This window comes from Gekko japonicus, unplaced genomic scaffold, assembly GCF_001447785.1.
Source record: "Gekko japonicus isolate JY-2015 unplaced genomic scaffold, Gekko_japonicus_V1.1 scaffold334, whole genome shotgun sequence".
NCBI lineage: Eukaryota > Metazoa > Chordata > Lepidosauria > Squamata > Gekkonidae > Gekko > Gekko japonicus.
In genome coordinates this window covers 79175-96275 of record NW_015173683.1, presented here as the reverse complement: position 1 = coordinate 96275, position 17101 = coordinate 79175, and positions in this window count along the sequence as shown.

The following is a 17101-nucleotide window of genomic DNA, read 5'->3' as shown; positions in this document are numbered from 1 at the left end:
AGAAGAACACTTCAACCTTTCAAGGCATTCACTGGAGGCCCTCAAAGTAGCTGTTTTATGGCAAAGGAACTTCAGAAACAGACTAGAACAGGAGATTGCTAAATTACAAGTTATTACAACAACACAAGACAATGAAACCCGCTGGGCTTAACAAAGATATTGGTTTCTTATCTCACTACACATGCTGTCATTCGGTTCTTGCATCTCTTATAAACTCCTTTATTATGCTGTATGCTAATTTGCTGCTATTCACAGGTCTTACCGATTGCCTTCATTCAGTCTTAGCTATATTTACTGCTCAGTTACTTATGCATCTTGACTCTAATTGGCCCTTCGTAGCAACACCCTCCTCACCCTCTACCTATGTGTAATGGTTGGTGACTTCTGTTTCAATGTATCTGAAGAAGTGTGCATGCACATGAACACTTATACCCAAAATAAAACTTTGTTGGTCTTAAAGGTGCAACTGGACTCCAACTTTATCTTGTTCATATTTAGAGAAGGGATTTCACCTACTTCTGGACTATCATTCACCCCTAGAAAAGCATCACAGTTCTTTGAAAATGGAAGGAATATATTTTTAAATGAAGTGGGACACAAGAAAAACAATCCTTTGGAGATGATCTCTTATTTTTTTCCGTCTAACTCTTTCATGTAGCAAAACCTTGTGAACTCAAATGACTATTTGGTAATAAGAGTAAGATGTTAAAGGGCATTCTGCCTCTGGATAAATGTATAGAAACATCCTGTTAATCAATTCTAAACACTTTCAGAAAATGGATGTATATCATTTTCAGGAATTTGAGATACTGTATTCGGAGGATAGATAAAGTTATGGTTCTTCCAGGAAAAACGATCATGTTTACCATTAGGTGGTGCCAGTGTTCTGCTGGAAGAGAGCTAATTCTGACATTTGTATGCGAGGTCTCTTCCATTGGTGTCCTAGGAATTTGGCAAGCTGAGGTCAAGCTATTAAAACCCAATTTCGACATTCATATCAGAGCATCCTTAATTTTTTAGTCACTTATAGTATGCGTAGAATTTCATCTCATAGAATGAGTTTAAGAGATGGACTGGAGCAAGGGTAAATGTGAATGGCATGCAACTTTCCCATGTTATAGGTTTAGTTATGTAATTAAAGAGTGTATGTTTTTGGAATTGTGTTTTTTGATGGTGTTTACAGATGGAATGGTAGCCTTGAAAATAACTAGCCAAAGAGAAGTCGAGCAGCCTTGGCTGAATCCAAATTAACTAATGCCAGACAAATATTTTCTGATAGTTTTCTTTATTTACAGGAAATAGTATCCTGAAGAGGAATGTACAGCATAAGACTTGCATGATGTATCCTGCCCTCTAGTGTTTTCTGTTAGCCTGTGTAGCCTCATATGCTAACTATGCGACAGTTTCTCCACGGGTGTGCAATGAAAAGAGGAACAATGGCTGAAGCTTTAGTTCTGAATGCAAGCTGCAGGCATACCTTTCTCAACCCCGCATTTCCTTCATGGACTTCATCAGTCAGCTCTCTTCTCACATTTAATGTGCCATTTTAACATTTTAGCTGCAGTTATTATAGTGTTACTATACATGTTGGGCTATGAGTTTTTAGAGTTTAAATTATAGATGCAAAAGCACTTCTAAGAGTAAGCTACAATGCTGCTAGACTCTTTTTAGTTCCCAGTTAGATAGAGCCAAGCCTGGCACAACAATATTCACAAATTAAATTTGGCTATTCTAACACAGTAGCATAACATTTAAGCAATGGCAAATAATTATGTAGATGTTTATATAACCTCACCTATGATGCAAGCCAGTTTAGTGTGTGTTAGAGTGGTTAGGCTAGGTCTTTGAAGACATGAGTCCAAATCCCTACCACCTAAACATGAAAGTTCACTGGATGACTTTGAGCTGTTAGGCAAATCTGCCTCACAAGATTGTTGTCAGGATAAAATGAGGAAGACAGACCAATGTAAGGCATTCGTTCTTCAGTTCCCAGCTGCAGTAGGTATACACTTGTTAATCTGGGAAATGAAGTCAGAGACCTTCACATTCCCTGCCCCATCACAAGTTTTAAAACTTTCCCTTTCTGTTTATGCTTCCAATTGTGTTCTGTTTGTGAGGCAAAAACAAGTATTACCTTTATCAGCGTGCAGTCACAGTGCGTAGTAGCCTAGCAAGACCACATAATGTGCTCACAGTAAGTCTTTTTTTAAATAATATTGTCTTATAAATTTCTACCAATCTTTGCCATACATTAGGAGTGGGAAGGACAGAATTTCTGCTTTCTCACATCACTTTTGTTTCTGAAAGTCAGCAACTGAACCTGAAAATTATGATCCTTAAAGGCAACTTTGTCAGTAGCTACTGTTGTGTGTGTGTGTGTGTGTGTGTGTGTGTGTGAGAGAGAGAGAGAGAGAGAGAGTGTAAGTCTTTGGGGTGCATGTTGGCATATGCATAAACAGTAGCACAACCTCTTCTAGCAATAATGGGAAAACATATGAAAAAGCACTAAAATGGAACAGATGGAACAGTGTGGCTGAGGGAAAAGGAGCTAGCCGAAAACTTTTCATTACAGGCAGTTGACAGAAGCTATTTAGCATACGTTGAAGGACTATATATGCTCTTTGAGAATATGTGGGTGTGCTTGAGGGGTAACTGAGCTGAAGCACACATTATGAATTAATTTGAGTCACACTTGGTTCTTACACACACAACCCCTCCAAAATTAGTGTAGCAGAGACTAAACCCTATGAAGTGCTGAAAAATTTATGACAATCTCAAGAGTGGGATTTGCAAATTAGGTGCTTCCTCTTCTACATACCATTTTCCTGACTTCACATAGCCATCAGAACTACTAATTATCCCGCTAAGTGAGATATACAAGTGACATGTATGAGTACCCCAATAGAACAAAAAGCATGGTGGGAGGTATTTGAGGTCAAGAAAACTGTGAGAAAGGATGGAGTTAAACTCACACACCACAATGGGTCTCCCATTGACATTCTAGACATATGGCAGACATTCATTTATGGATACTTCAATATCTTGTCTGGCAGTGGTTTGGCCCTAAGGAAAATATCTCTTATAACATTTAAAAGAAACACCACCCCAAGTAGCATCATTCACTACATGACAACACCAGGGGGCAGAATTCCATAATTTGTTTTCCCCACAGCCACACAGCAGCTCCCTGATGGGGAGTTATTTGTATAACTTTGAAGCTCCATGTGGTAACCTGGTCTCAACTTGTTAAAAAATCTTGTGTAGTTCAATGTTCTCTCTAATTCCCCCCCCCACTGAGCAGAATATAACTGCTGTAATCTTAAAATGGCCGATGGGCAGTGCAAGACCCTCCGCAGCTCCAGATTGCTGCTGAGCGGGGCTTCCTGTGTTAATGAACAACGACTCACGAGCAAAGCTTAGAGGGAACACTGGTGTAGCTTCATGGCACAACAGGAATCTGAACATAGAACTTCCTAATCCCACATTTCCTCACTGGTGGAATCCTCAATGATTCATAGGTGATATGCTTTTAATCCTATTTGACAAAGTAAAATGTTAGTATTTAAGATAATAAAACCCAGAGATACTTAAACACCCACTCTTCCAGTTGCAACACATGTTACAGATGTAGTTTATTTGCTGAGGCACAACCCAGCAATGACCCCAGATCACAAGTAGCCAACTGTGCAGGTGCGAAGCTGCTCAGCATGGCATTCGAATCAATTGTTGAGCAAAGACTTTGAGGGGATCTGAGGCTATTGTACTTTGGTCACATTATGAGAAGATAAGAGTCACTGGAACCCAGCTCCTACTGCACGTGGAACTTTGGCAGCAGACACGAGCAGGGTCCTTTTTGCTTCCTGTGGAAGGAGGAAGAGGCAGGGACGTAAAATGGCTGGCATCATGGCATCCCGGCATAGGGGCAGAGCTGGCAGGGATTTAAAGATGGCTCCGCCCCGCCTCTTCCTGTTTTGCCACATGCTCAGCACACTCTCCCACGCTGTGTACAGTGCAGGCTTTAGCTTTGGGGGGCTGGGTAGGAATTTTTCACCCTTCTTCTGATTGTCAAGTAGGGGGAGGTGTTTTTGCCAACCCTGCACTGTCATCAGTGGACTAAGGGGAACTGGACAGGGTGTTTCTGAAAATAGGATTGGTCACTTGGCAGGTCAGTGCAGAAAAAGGGATAATGGATCTGGTGAGCACCATATGGCACCTTCCCTGTTGAAGGTCAAGGGGTCCATTAGGCTCAGCCTTCTGAATGTGAGGCCCAGTGATGGAATTGAGGACCACCTTTGGGACTGCCCTGGCTAGGCTCCTCCCTTCTAAATTTCACAGCTTGTAGGGGGAGCTACAGGGTGGCACCCTGGTTGCTATGCTGGCCGGTGGTGAGCTAAAAGGAAGGCTCACTCCCAGTGCAAAGGTGGCTCACCCAACATATGACAAGGAGGGGTCTGGGGTAATCCCTGGCCTTTGTGTATTCCACACTTGGGGTTTGCCCTTGCTGCAAATGTGTCAATGGTGAATAAAGTGGCCCTTAGTTAAACCCAATCCTTGTGTCTGTCTCTTTCTTCCAACTGTGGGGAGGAGTCAAACATGCTAGGAAAAGTTGAAGGCAGCAGGAAAAAAGGATGGCCCAAGATGAGATAGATTGACTCAATAAAGGAAGGTCCAGCCTCAGTTTGCAAGGCCTGAACAAGGCTGTTAACAGTAGGACATTTGGGATGTCATTAATTCATAGGGTTGTCCTACGTTGGAAGCATCTTGACAGCACAGAGTGAAGGAGGGACTCTCTGCTCCTATGAAAATGAGGAATGTGTTGATGGTACGTTTACTTGGGTCCTGACTAGTATTTCTGCAAGTCCTGACTAGTATTTCTGCAAGTATCCTGAAATGCCCACTGAAATCCTGTTCTTGAAGGCCTCCTGTGGAGAAACAAATTCTCTAACCTGGAAAACATATACTGTTTGTAACAATGTCAGGATATATATTATTGTTTCCTTGTTTTGTGTTATGTGTAGAGGTTTTGTAAGGGAATAGCAGCAGAGTTTCAAAGTGTTACAATGTATTTTCAGTTAGTGAAGCAAATGAGTGTTGTTTAAAGAGAGGCTAAAAGGTCATTAAGACTAGCATTCAAGCTCAGAATAGGTTTTCAACCAGGAGGGATGCTTTGAGGGGACTCCTAAAGCCCAGAATTCCAGAATCAATCAGAACAAGGCCTGGCCAGGTGGCTGCAGTTGACTGGACAGCACCTTCTGGAGAAACAGTATATAAGGGACAGGTGAGAGGCATCACTGAAGAGTGGCAGCAGAGAAGTGGATGAAAGGCATTGGCAAAGAGGGTTTTCAGGAAGAGTATATTGGAAGTGAAGATGCTCTCCCCCTGTCTCAGACCTCCATAAGCAGGTAGCAAGAGAGGCTAGATAACTAGATAGGCACACTCAGGGGTCGTTTCCTGCCGGAGCCCCCCAAAGTGGTGCTCCGGCAGAAATGAGCCCAGCCCCCCCAGGGGGGATTTAAATGCCCTGGCTTCCTTGCCTGATCTCCTCCTGGTGCCCTGCAGCCGCGTGGCACCTGGAGGGGACCGAGCAGGCAAGTCAGGCATGTCTCCCCACCTGCTCTTCCTTCTCCAGCTAGCCCGCCGTGGTGGGCTGGCTGGAGAAGGAAGAGGAGGCAAGGAGAGATGCCCTCCTTTCCCCCTGAGCCTTTCCGCTTTTGCGGAGAGACTGGGGGGGGATTTAAATGCCTGGCTGGGGAAGCAGAAAAAGAGGGGGAGGCATCTTCAAAAGACTCCCCTTCCCTTCCCTTCCCTTCCCCAGCCAGCCTGCCAAGGCGGGCTGGTGGGGGAAGCCAAGAGAAAAGGGGTTTAAACTTCTCTCTAGAGTCGCGCTGCAGCAGCGGCACGATCTTTCCATTGTATTCTATGGGGCCTCTAGAGAGAAGGGGTTTAAACTTTAAACCCCTTTTTGCTTCCCCCCACCCTGCCTTGGCAGGCCTGCTGGGAAAAGGAAGGGGATGCTTTTGAAGATGCCTCCCCCCCTTTTTGCTTCCCCTTCTGACACACTTCCGGTGATGTCAGGGGGCGTGGCATATGCTAATGAGTTGTCTGCTAATGAGCTCCTGCAGCTCTTTTTCTAAGAAATGACCCCTGGGCACACTGATCTTTCCTTCCTGTGTTTACTCTTCTGCCGCTGTTCCCTCTGAAATGTAGATTGTGATCTCAGGAACAATTTCCTTCCTTCCTTTCACTCTCTCAGACAAAGCTCCCTCTTCTCCCTGCACACACCAAGAGGGATGACATGCTGCCCTGTCTTGGAACCATGAGGCAGACATCTTACCATCTGCTTTCATTCTTAGCTAGTAAGTTAGTACTCTTTCCTAGCCAAAAGTGTACTTCTCAAATAAAGAGAGAAGTATTTCTCTGTTAAACTTGCAGCATGGCTCTGTGTAGCTTTGTAAACTGTGTAATCTGGTAAAGAGACACTCCTGCATTTGTAGCTTTATTTAAGCACTCTGCTAATTAGTGAGAACTGGGCTAACTACACCAGTTAACCCCAACAGAGTAAGTAAAGAAAATGACTAGGAAAAGCCTCCCAAGAGGCTTTGTGTGACAAGTTATTTATAATAGTGCGTGGAACCTATACCACTGAATTGAGACAAACATTTCCAGGAGGCCACGGAACTGGGACTACCATCCACAGGATACCATCTTGTGATTGAAGATCTTTTTGTAACATCTAGAGCACTTTGTGTTACTGTAAATGTTGGTTTTATCTTGTTTTTATTTTTTTAACTATTGGTATGTGTTGCTCTATTTGTGAGCCGCCCTGAGCCCGCTTGTGGGGAGGGCGGGTTATAAATTTGAATAAATAAATAAATAAATATAAAGAGCTAAATGAGTGAGAGCCTGAAAGCAAGGAGGATCTGCCATCAGAAGGCAGGAGAAAGAACTCAGATATCCTAGGAAGAGGCTAGAAGATCTATGGCTGCATTTCTTTGAAGAAATGGGAAGAATGCCTCAGCATAACAGGACTTTTAATTTCATGGGGACCAGGTTGACAACCTTGTGAGGCTTAAAAACCTTTGGAATCTTACCAGGTCACCATGCCCTGTCCCCATTGATCGGAGGCTATACTTGAAGTTCTCAGTACCTTTCATCAAAAGAAAAGAGCAATGGCAGTTTCATCTGGAAAATTCCTATCCTTGTCTTGTAACTCTGAACAGTTTTTAAAGGGCTGGCGGGGTCCATGTGGGATTATGTGAACCCATTGAGGGAGACCATTTAGAAAGCTGGGGGACAGCTTGCACCAATGAAAATGAACCTATTGGAGAGGGGGGGAAGGTAAGTTGTCCCCTGATATAATCATTCATGAGTGCAGGATAGATGGGGGTCATAGCTCAGGCCTCTTCTAATAACTCGTTTACCGTACAAAGGAGACCTGTCTTGCACTTTCATTGCCAATGGATATTTTTTCTGAAAAGAAGATGCTTGACAGTGGGGAGGTTTAACAACGTTCTAAAAATATCATTTGCACACAGGAAAAAGAAGCTCCAGCAGGTTCATCTGTGTGACAAATTACTGGGTCCAACAAATTCCTTTCTCTTTACTCTGTGCTGATGAAATGCCTCTTCAGATAATCTGTTGATTCTCTATGAGGTCAACAAAATATTGGGGATTGCTTGCTATTTGTATCTATTTATTCCTGTTGGTTATTTCCCTATGGAGATCATTCCAATGTACTCTGGCACTCTCCCAGTTAGTGGAATGGGGAAAAGAATGTATCCAAAATGGAGTAATGTTGTAAAATATTATGTGACAGAAAACTGACATGCTCTTAATTGCTTTCAAAATCCCATGCTCCTGGAGCATATTTAGCACTTATCACATGGGTTTTGAGGGTTTATATCTGTTTTTATCTTGGTTAATTTATAGTCACATTTTTCTGCAGGTCTGGTAAGTTCCCCAGGTAAGTAGAGACCTCTTATTTGCCTGGTGTTGCAGTTTTTGTCATCCACAAGAAAGCCAGCCAGTTTACCATTTGATAGAATTCTTGGGATTTGTCCTCCCACCCCACTGAGAAAAGTCTGAATTCTTCCTCCAGTGCAAATGGTTCGTCCTATCATGGAATGGCCATTTTAACTGGTGGAAGGTTCATTAGGGTGGAGGAACTTCCTGTAGACTAAGTTGGAGTACATGCCATTAAAACGACAACTGAGAATAATACAAGAGGCAAAGGCTCAAATCCAAAGGGCCACAGGGACCTTCAGCCCTGCTCCCCTTCCTACTGTGACCACTTGCAAAAAATTGTTTTCCACCCCATCCCATACATGCATACAATATTTGGCAGTCATCCATGGGCCTATCTAGACCCTGGCTAAAATATTTACATTCTAGTAACTGTTATTATAAGCTAGTTATTAGTTTCCAAGACCAGAATCTATCAGTGTGTTTCAGGCTTTTATAAGAAGATAGCAGGACATTATCATGTTATGTTAGTCCTCTAAAGGGTTTCAGCTCCTGGGATATATTTAAAAGAAAATGTTAGTTTCCTTCCCAGCTTTCATAATTGATTGCACTGAAAGAGGATACCTTATGAAATGGGGGGGGGAAGCAATTGTAAAATAAATGCCTGGGAAAATCTATGATTTCACATTGATTATTGTGGTGTTAGGGGGACAATGTTATTGGTTTTGTACTGAGAAAGCAAATATCACATTTAGCAACTGGGTGAAGCTCTTGCATTGATATACTTTGTATGGCAGTGTCAAGATGGTTATTTGTTAAACAGCTTACACAGAAGGGCTGCATAGCCCATTCCAGGGATGCCAGAAATCCTTCTAACTGTTTGAAATGCTCAGGAAAACAAAACCTGTTTAGTAGTGCAGGAAGGATGCTTTCTAATGCAGCTTTCAATCTCTAATTTATTTGCATTAATATGTGGGATCTGAAATTTGCAAAGGGGTGATGTGATATATGAGACTTTTCCCCCTTCTGTGAATATTCCAACCTTCCTACTAGAATGCAGATACTGATTATTCACATAAGAGCATGTAGACAAAACAAAATCACTATGTTCCTGTGCAGAAAGAATAAGTGACCACAAATCTTAACATTCATTTTTGTCCCACTTTTCTCCTGATCTTAAAAAATGGTGACATTCAGAAACCGGTGGGGGAAGCACTTCAGTCCCCCAAGACGTACTGTTGCTTACCTTAAAGTCAACATTCTTCAATAAAGGAACTTCAAAGGAGAGTCCACTATAAAACTGAAGTATGAAATTACTACGTATGAAGAAATTTGGCATTAATCCGATTCGAGCTAAATTGTAGTTATGGGCTCCTCTCACATTACAGATAAGTACATTGACTTAGCAAGTCACAGGACTGTGTTGATACCATGTACTGGTGTTGGGAGTGGTCGTGTGTGTGTGTGTATTATGTTATAGAAATGTCACAGTTGGTGCTCCTTCATTTCATTGCCTTTTAACCGCATCATTCATAGTTTTTTTCTCTGTGCCATGTATGCCTGCCAACCAAGGACCAACTTCATTCATCTGATGAGGTAGGCTCTTGCCCAAGATGATACCACAGTAACAGTTGTTGATTTAAATGGAACATTGACTTCAATGGATTTAGACTGGAGTAACTCTGCAATAGGACTGCTCTGTAAGTCACCAGCCTTTAAGGTGTTACAAGACTCCCTTTCATTTTGGATGCAACAAATTACCTCTCTAGAAGTTGTATATAGCCTGATATATGAAGTTAATTATCAAGCATAGAACATCTGCGTGGCTCTGTTTACAGGCTAATCAGAATGTTTCTGTTTTGATCACAGTACCTTATAGAAAGAAACTGAATCGTGCTCAAGATGAGGTTACTACAGCTCAAGTAATTCCTGATCAGTATTTGCTACTAATGCAGTATTTTAGTCAGAAGATAGGATGGATTGTTTCATTTGCTAAAGCATTCTTTCTTATTCGCTTGGATCTTCGTGCTGAAACTTAAGCCACAGTCCTAAGTGGTTGGAAGTGATTCCATAGCAGCAACAAGAGCTTACTTCTAAGTAGATGCTCTTAGGGCTGGGATGTAAGGATACTTCCATGAGGGTTTACGTTTTAATAACTAAATGACCCAGTTAATCCCAACACATAACCCTGCAAAACTAAACATTGCCCCCAATTAAGATAACATTAGTCATGATTTATGTTTGCTGTGAATTCATTGTTATTAGCACTGTACATCAGAAGTAAGGTTTCCAGCCTCCAGGTGAAGCCTGGAGATATTCGATCTTCAGACTAGAGAGATCAATTTGTCTGAAGAAAATGTCTACTTTGGAGGGTGAACTCTACAGCATTATATCCTGCTGAGGCTTCTCCCTTCCCTAAACCTGCCTTCCCTGGGCTCCACTCCCAAATCTCCAGGAATTTCCCAACCTGGAGTTGGCAACCCCAATCAAAATGGATAACTGGGGTGTCCATGCACATCTGAGGACTGTGGGATTGGCAGTGGCTTTACATGGGATGATTGTGAAAAAGTATCATCCATCTTGTTGCCACTTTCATTTGAGTGTATTTAGCATACATATAGAACTGCTTGCCATGGTCTTCATCCAAGAGAAGATAGGACGAGCAGAGATATCAAGAACAAGCCACAGGGGTTACCTAAAAGTGACTGTAATGATTTAAAGTTTTAAGAGTATGTTTCTTTAAATATTTGGTAAGTTTCAGAAGAGAAGGGGGGTGAAAGAGGGGGATGAATGAGTGAGGTGATTGGTTGGTGACTGAAAGTGTATGGGAGGAGCTAAGAAGAAAACAATCGTAGAGACAGAGAAAGCAGCAGTTAACAGGAAAACAGACAGCAGACAGCAGAATTTGAGAGATGTGACTTCTGTTAAGTTCAGTCAACGGAACTCAATGAGCAGTCGTCTGATAAGAATCCAACAGAGTGCTGTGAAAAGCATTAGGATTCTAGTGAAGAAAGTAGTAATGCTTATAGAGGACATATTAGAGACTAGAGAGAGTCAACTCCTAATGTTGTCAAAGTATTATAGCAGTGCGAGAAAAAGAAGCTGACAGAAACCTGAGCTAAATAAAAGAGAAAGATTTAACTGAGCAAAATACATTAACGCTAAGGACAAGGTACATTGTGAAGAGACAGAGATTTGAATGAGAGGAGTGATTGTGAAGAGAAAGAGCCAGAGGTTATTAACTTCCACCATTTTATTTACTGAAGAGATAATTTGCTAAACATCCTGAAACCAATATGCTTCTTGTACAAATAAAATTTTATTTTGTGTAAACCGGGACTCATATGCTGTTAAAATACAAGTGTCTTATCCTCAGGACCACATAGTCCAACGAAGAGGCCTTAGAGCTATGGGAAAAGTTAAATAATAAAATTGGAATTAAATTCCTGGTGGCAGTGTTACATACCCAGAGAGAGAGAGAGAGAGAGAGGGAGAGAGAGAGAGAGAGAGAGAGAGAGAGCGAGAGAGAGAGAGAGAGAGAGAGAGAGAGCGAGAGAGAGAGAGAGAGAGAGAGAGAGAGATAACAAGAAAGTTAAAGACACCTTATCTAACCACAAAAAAATTGAGTAGTTGTGACAGTGATACTATGGAGGAATACATCTAACAGTCCAACAAGTACAGAGCAGATCTAGATAGGAACTGAATGAGTTGTGTGTCTGTGATACCAGGTTAGCATAGCATATCCCCTAGGCAGGCAGGGAACAATTGGCAAAATTTGACACACTGAAAGTGAAATGGAGAATAGGTTGGTAGGGGATGGTAAATGGGCAGGTGTGTCCTGGCAGTGGTATCAAGTAGCAGGTTGGTAGATGCCGATCACTTTAGCCGTGTATGTGTATGTATATATTTGTTTGTAAGAAAGAACCAACATTTGTTCACTTTGAAAATGAAACCTGGGACCAGTACCTGTATAAATGTGTAGTTTAAGTCACATATTCACCTGCACATGCATTGAATGTAATATGAGACATTGTACACGGATTATACAGGCATTCACTGTAACTTTTGGGCAGGGCTACATGTCAAACACAGGCCTCGTTTGCCATGTATTTGTTAACTGTCTGCCTTTAGTTTCCGTAGTTCACTGTCTGGTTTCATTTTAGCTGGGAATAGGAGGGGAGTGTGTTGGGACGTGCATGGGGTTCCTTTGCTGAGAGTTGTGCTGGCTTGTAACTGCATCCATGCAGGGCCTCCCTATTGTGGGAAGTATGCGTGCTTGACCTTGAGTACCAGACACTGGTAGATAATGTAACCATATGATTGCAGGTGTGTGGGGGGGAGAGGGTTAAGGAAGCACAGTAGATTTTGGTGGGCTGGATGTCTGGGTGTGATTGGACTGGTCACTGGCAGTGGAGATTGTTTGAATTATGTATAATATGGGAACTGGTACCAAGGGAGCCAGTTCTAACACAGACTCGTCTAGGCTTGAAACCTCAAACAAATCACTGCCAAGAGAGTGTTGGTGGGAGTGAGTTCCTTCAAGACCTGACTGACACTACAGAAGGGAGGAGAAGAAATGAAATTAAGAAATCCAGCACTAGATGTCTGAGGCAGTGGCAAATGATTTGGGGGACAGTGACACTATGTATGTCAAGGATAAAGGCTTGATACGGTATCACTAAATGTTTTGGTGTTTTGTTTCTGCTATCATACGGCTACTCTAGCATTCATGTTGAGTAGCTGATGATTTATTAGAAGAAGTCTCTGAGAATTTGGTATGGGAAGAAAATATGGATTTATCTTATCCACTGGGATTTTCTCATTTGCTACAGGTATACTGTATGCTTCATGAAATGTCAGCTCTGAACTGTTTTGAGGTTTCTTAATGGTTCCTGGCAGATAGACACAGGGAGCAGCTAAAAACCACAAGTAAATCACTCTTCCAATGAGGCACAGTTTATTTACTCATGGGTCATCTTGTCAATATACTAGAAATATTTTCACATCTAACAGAGCACGTAAATCATGTCTTCACCTAGAATATCTGTAGTGTGTCTTGATGGTTTAATTAATGGGGAGATCTTAGATGAGCCTGTAGTTTGTCTCTGTGACAAGGTCTCAAGACAGACAGGAGGCCAGACAAATAAAAGTAGTTTGTAAGGAATTATAAAGCTGCACACTGTAGTTATTACTGTCCTTTTTAACCTATAGGTTCCCTCCCCAGTCAGAGTTAAAACCTCCAGATCACTTGTTTATTGACTTTTCAAGGTGATATTATTTGTGGTGGGCAAATATTTATTGGTGACTCAGAAGCAGTAACACTGTGTGTCATATATAATTAGGAATGAGTCATGCATGCATTTCTAGTATCACTCAATGTCTCTTCATTCCTCACTGTGACTTGCACCGGAGCATGAGAACCTCTTCCGTTTTGTGTCTGAGGTCATGGCAGGTGATATGGAAGCAGCTCTCTTTCTGATATTTGATTTGTGATGCCAGTGTATGCCAGTCACAGTATGGCTGTGCAGTCATAGAATACTAAAGAACTAATGATAACAATCTTATATTGGAATTTTATTTTATTTTTTGCTACTTGGAGCAGCACTATTTACAAACACTGGACCATGGTCTGCTTGGCAGCTTCCTTGTGGTCTTTTAGGAACATAAACTATAACAAATGTTTTAGAATAATTCCGGAACAGTAGACTGGTAAGCCATCAATCAGCCCTGAGCTTATCCTTGCAGGGATAGATTCTATTTAGTGCACTTGAGCAAGTGAACTTTCTCCCCCTTGCTGCTGGAGTCTGCTGTGTTCCTAAAATTGTGCCACTGTGGGTGATGGGGTGTGTGCAGAGGTCATTTCGGGGGGGAGGAGGCAGGAGAAGAGGGAGGGTAAGTTGATTCCTCCCTGCCTCTCCCCACCCCTGCCTGCCTGGGGCCAGGGAGGGCCTTCGCGGGGCTTCCTTGCACTCCTGCCGGCCTTGCAGGTCCACCGCTGGGCCCCTCATGGGGCTTGGCAATGGAGCTGCAAGGCCAGCGGCGGTCAGGACTGTTGGGGGCGGGGTGTGTGGCCTTATGACACACTTCCGGTGATGTCAGGGGGTGTGGCACATGCTAATGAGTTATGCTAATGAGTTCCCCTAGCTCTTTTTCTACGAAATGACCCCTGGGTGTGTGTGTGTGTCCTGCTGTTTGGAAGGGAAAATAGTCTCCTTCCTTTTCTGCTGGCAGACGTAGCAGCAGAAAACATAGTTAGGATCTAGGCCAATGTTTGGAAATGTTGTGTTGGGAGTCATAATTTCAATGGTGAGAGCTATGCTTTGTCTCTGTCAAGATAACTATGTCAAAAGAACTATGTATAATATCTTCTTTGCAAGTTTTTAAAGAATGGCTTCAAATGTTAGATTTTGCTGGGAAAGAGGGGTCAACTAAAGCAAGGGCATTTTGATGTGAAGCTAAAAGCAATTCTTGCTATAATGTAAATTAATCTACATTGGCCAAAATACTCATTTACATGACTCAGAATAATTCTCTTCTGCTTTAATAATGATCAGATGTTAACATAAAAAGCATTAGGGAAGCTCAGTGTAATCTGACTGAAAGCCTATTGTGCAAAGACTGTTGTGAAACTGTGTTTACTACAAAGGTTTAGTTACACGTTAAACACTGGTAGATGTCATGTCATTGATTATGAGCATAATGAAACCTCACTTGTGAAAATGTTCAGCCTGCAAGATTTCACTAATTTGAACCCTTTACCTATGTCAACTGAGATATGAAAGAAGGATTCTCTTACTTATTAAAAAATAACATCAAAGCTGAATCACCTTTACTTTTTAATGTACCAAATGCAATCACTAAAAACAATGTGTGATCCATCCATCAGTAAAAGATACTAATCAGTATCTGTGCTAGTCCTATTGACATGTACACATGTACAGGCCCAGCACAAAGCACAGGGGTAATTCACAAAATCTTTTGGTCTTTGTTTAACACAGCTGCCAATTTAGTGCAATCAATATCTCAGGGAGGAAAAAGATGAAAGAGAGACAAGTATTTAATCAGAAAATCGTTTTTGTTAACCTAATTAATACAGAGGAAGTCTGTATGAGAAAAGCAACAAGTCATGAAAACCAGTAAAATGCTGTCACATTATGCTAGCTTCATATTGCTGTAGCGCAAATTATGTTTCTTCCAGAGGCAAGATTAATTCTGGGGGAGAGAAGACAAGGACAGAGAAGAAAGCCTGATGTCAGAGAAAGATGGAGGAGCTGTAAACAGAAGGAGGGGAGATGAAAGCAAATCCTATGTTACTTGACCTTGGAATGGATCTCAGTGCATCCATTTAGTGTGGAAGATACTTTGGAGAGACATCTACAAACTTTGAGTGACATGGTCTGCCATTCTTATGGACCTGTGTTTACCTAGTTTTCACTCTCTGAATACATGCACTAAAGAAAGGAAGCAAAACAGAGGAAGAAACTACATCACCACGATTCCATGAAAGCACTGCCAGTGCAGAGAAGAAAGGCACAATTTTGTTTGTACTCTCTGGAAGGCAGGCATTGCAGACTGTGGGGACAGAAGGTAAATACTGCTCCCCCAGTTGAAAATTAGGACCAAAGCATATGAGATGCAACTTATCCCGTTGATGAAGAGGAAGAATCTCAGTGAGAGAGCAGTGAGTATCAAATTTTTGAGATCTCTCACGTCTTTAATTCTACTTAAATGAATTATGGGCCTAATTTTGATGTTGAAGCAGAACTTGGAGAAGTGAGAAGACAAACCATTCTAGTTCAGGGCCAAATGGATGTGATCATCCTATAATGACTCCACCCATTTATGTTTTTTAAAAGGAGGTGGCTGGAGGGTCTCCTTTTAAACCAAGAAGGGAGCATGCAATTCAACCTTTTTAGCTGAAAGAGTCCTTATTTGTTCTTCTCTTCAAGTTTAAAATCTTAGTGTACTTTGGAATTCTTTGGTCCTATCCATACGAGGCCTTTTGGGCCGGGAGCGGGATGGAACGGGGGCAGAGCAAACGGGCATGATCCCACGGCAACATCTGGGAATCGTTGCCTGCCCGTCCCTGTTCCGTCCCAAACGGCGATACCGTGCTGTAAAAAAGAACCACCTACCTAGGTGGTTGTATCCCTTCCAGTGCTGCAACCAGGCCGTGGGATCAGGCGGCGCGTCCTTGCGCCGCCGCATCCCGGCCCCCGGGCATACTGCGCACGCTCGAGCATGCGCAGTTTGGCAGCCTCCCCCTCCCATCGGACTTTCCTCCCTGGCATCTGATCGTGCCGGGGAGCGATGCGCCGCGGCTGAGGGGATCCGTGGGATCCCGCCGTGGCGTCTCAAGTTCGGTGCAGCTCTGCTTAGCCGCATTTCAGCCATCCCATGTAGCAGCAGCCTTTATCTCCCTATATCCAGGCTTTGGCCAAGTCTTGTAATTTTTAGCTGATTAGCAAATGTAGAATTCTCTTTTTTCTTTCTACAGACACAATTTTTTAAAAAAATTCAAAATGCCATTGAACTCATATTCTCTGGGCTTAGAAATGCAGCCATCAGCATCTCAGACTGACCTTCACATATGAAGGTGAGCATTACATTCTGCATTTTCCTCTGACTCAGACTGTATATTCAACTCCCTCCCCCATCTTTTCCCAATAACACTTACAGTAACAGACTGAAGGTGGTGGCAGCTGGCCAGGAAGACTTTCCGTTAGCAAGCTAGCTAGCTGTAGATGGGAAGAAAGATATCTTCTTCCTTCCAATCCCCTTCCCCTACCAATGCCAAGGCACAGTCTGGGAAATGTCGTTCCCAGGGTACTTGATATTACCCTGGAGAAGTGACAGGGAAGACGTCAGAAGGACAAAGGGAAAGATTCTCTCTTCTGGCCCATGGGCCACCAAATTGGTTGGTTGGCTGGCTGGCTGGCCAGCTGCCATACTACCAGCCTGCCTCACCAACATCCATAAACACTGTAGCTGCAGCATAGGAAGCAAGGTTATGTGCAGAGAAGAAGGCTAGGTTTCCAGGCATGAAACTGAATAAAAAACTGAGTTGTGTCTTGTTTTTTCGTTTTTGCCCTCTAAAGTGAGCTTGTGGGTTGAAAGTCACTCTCTCTTTCATCTTGGG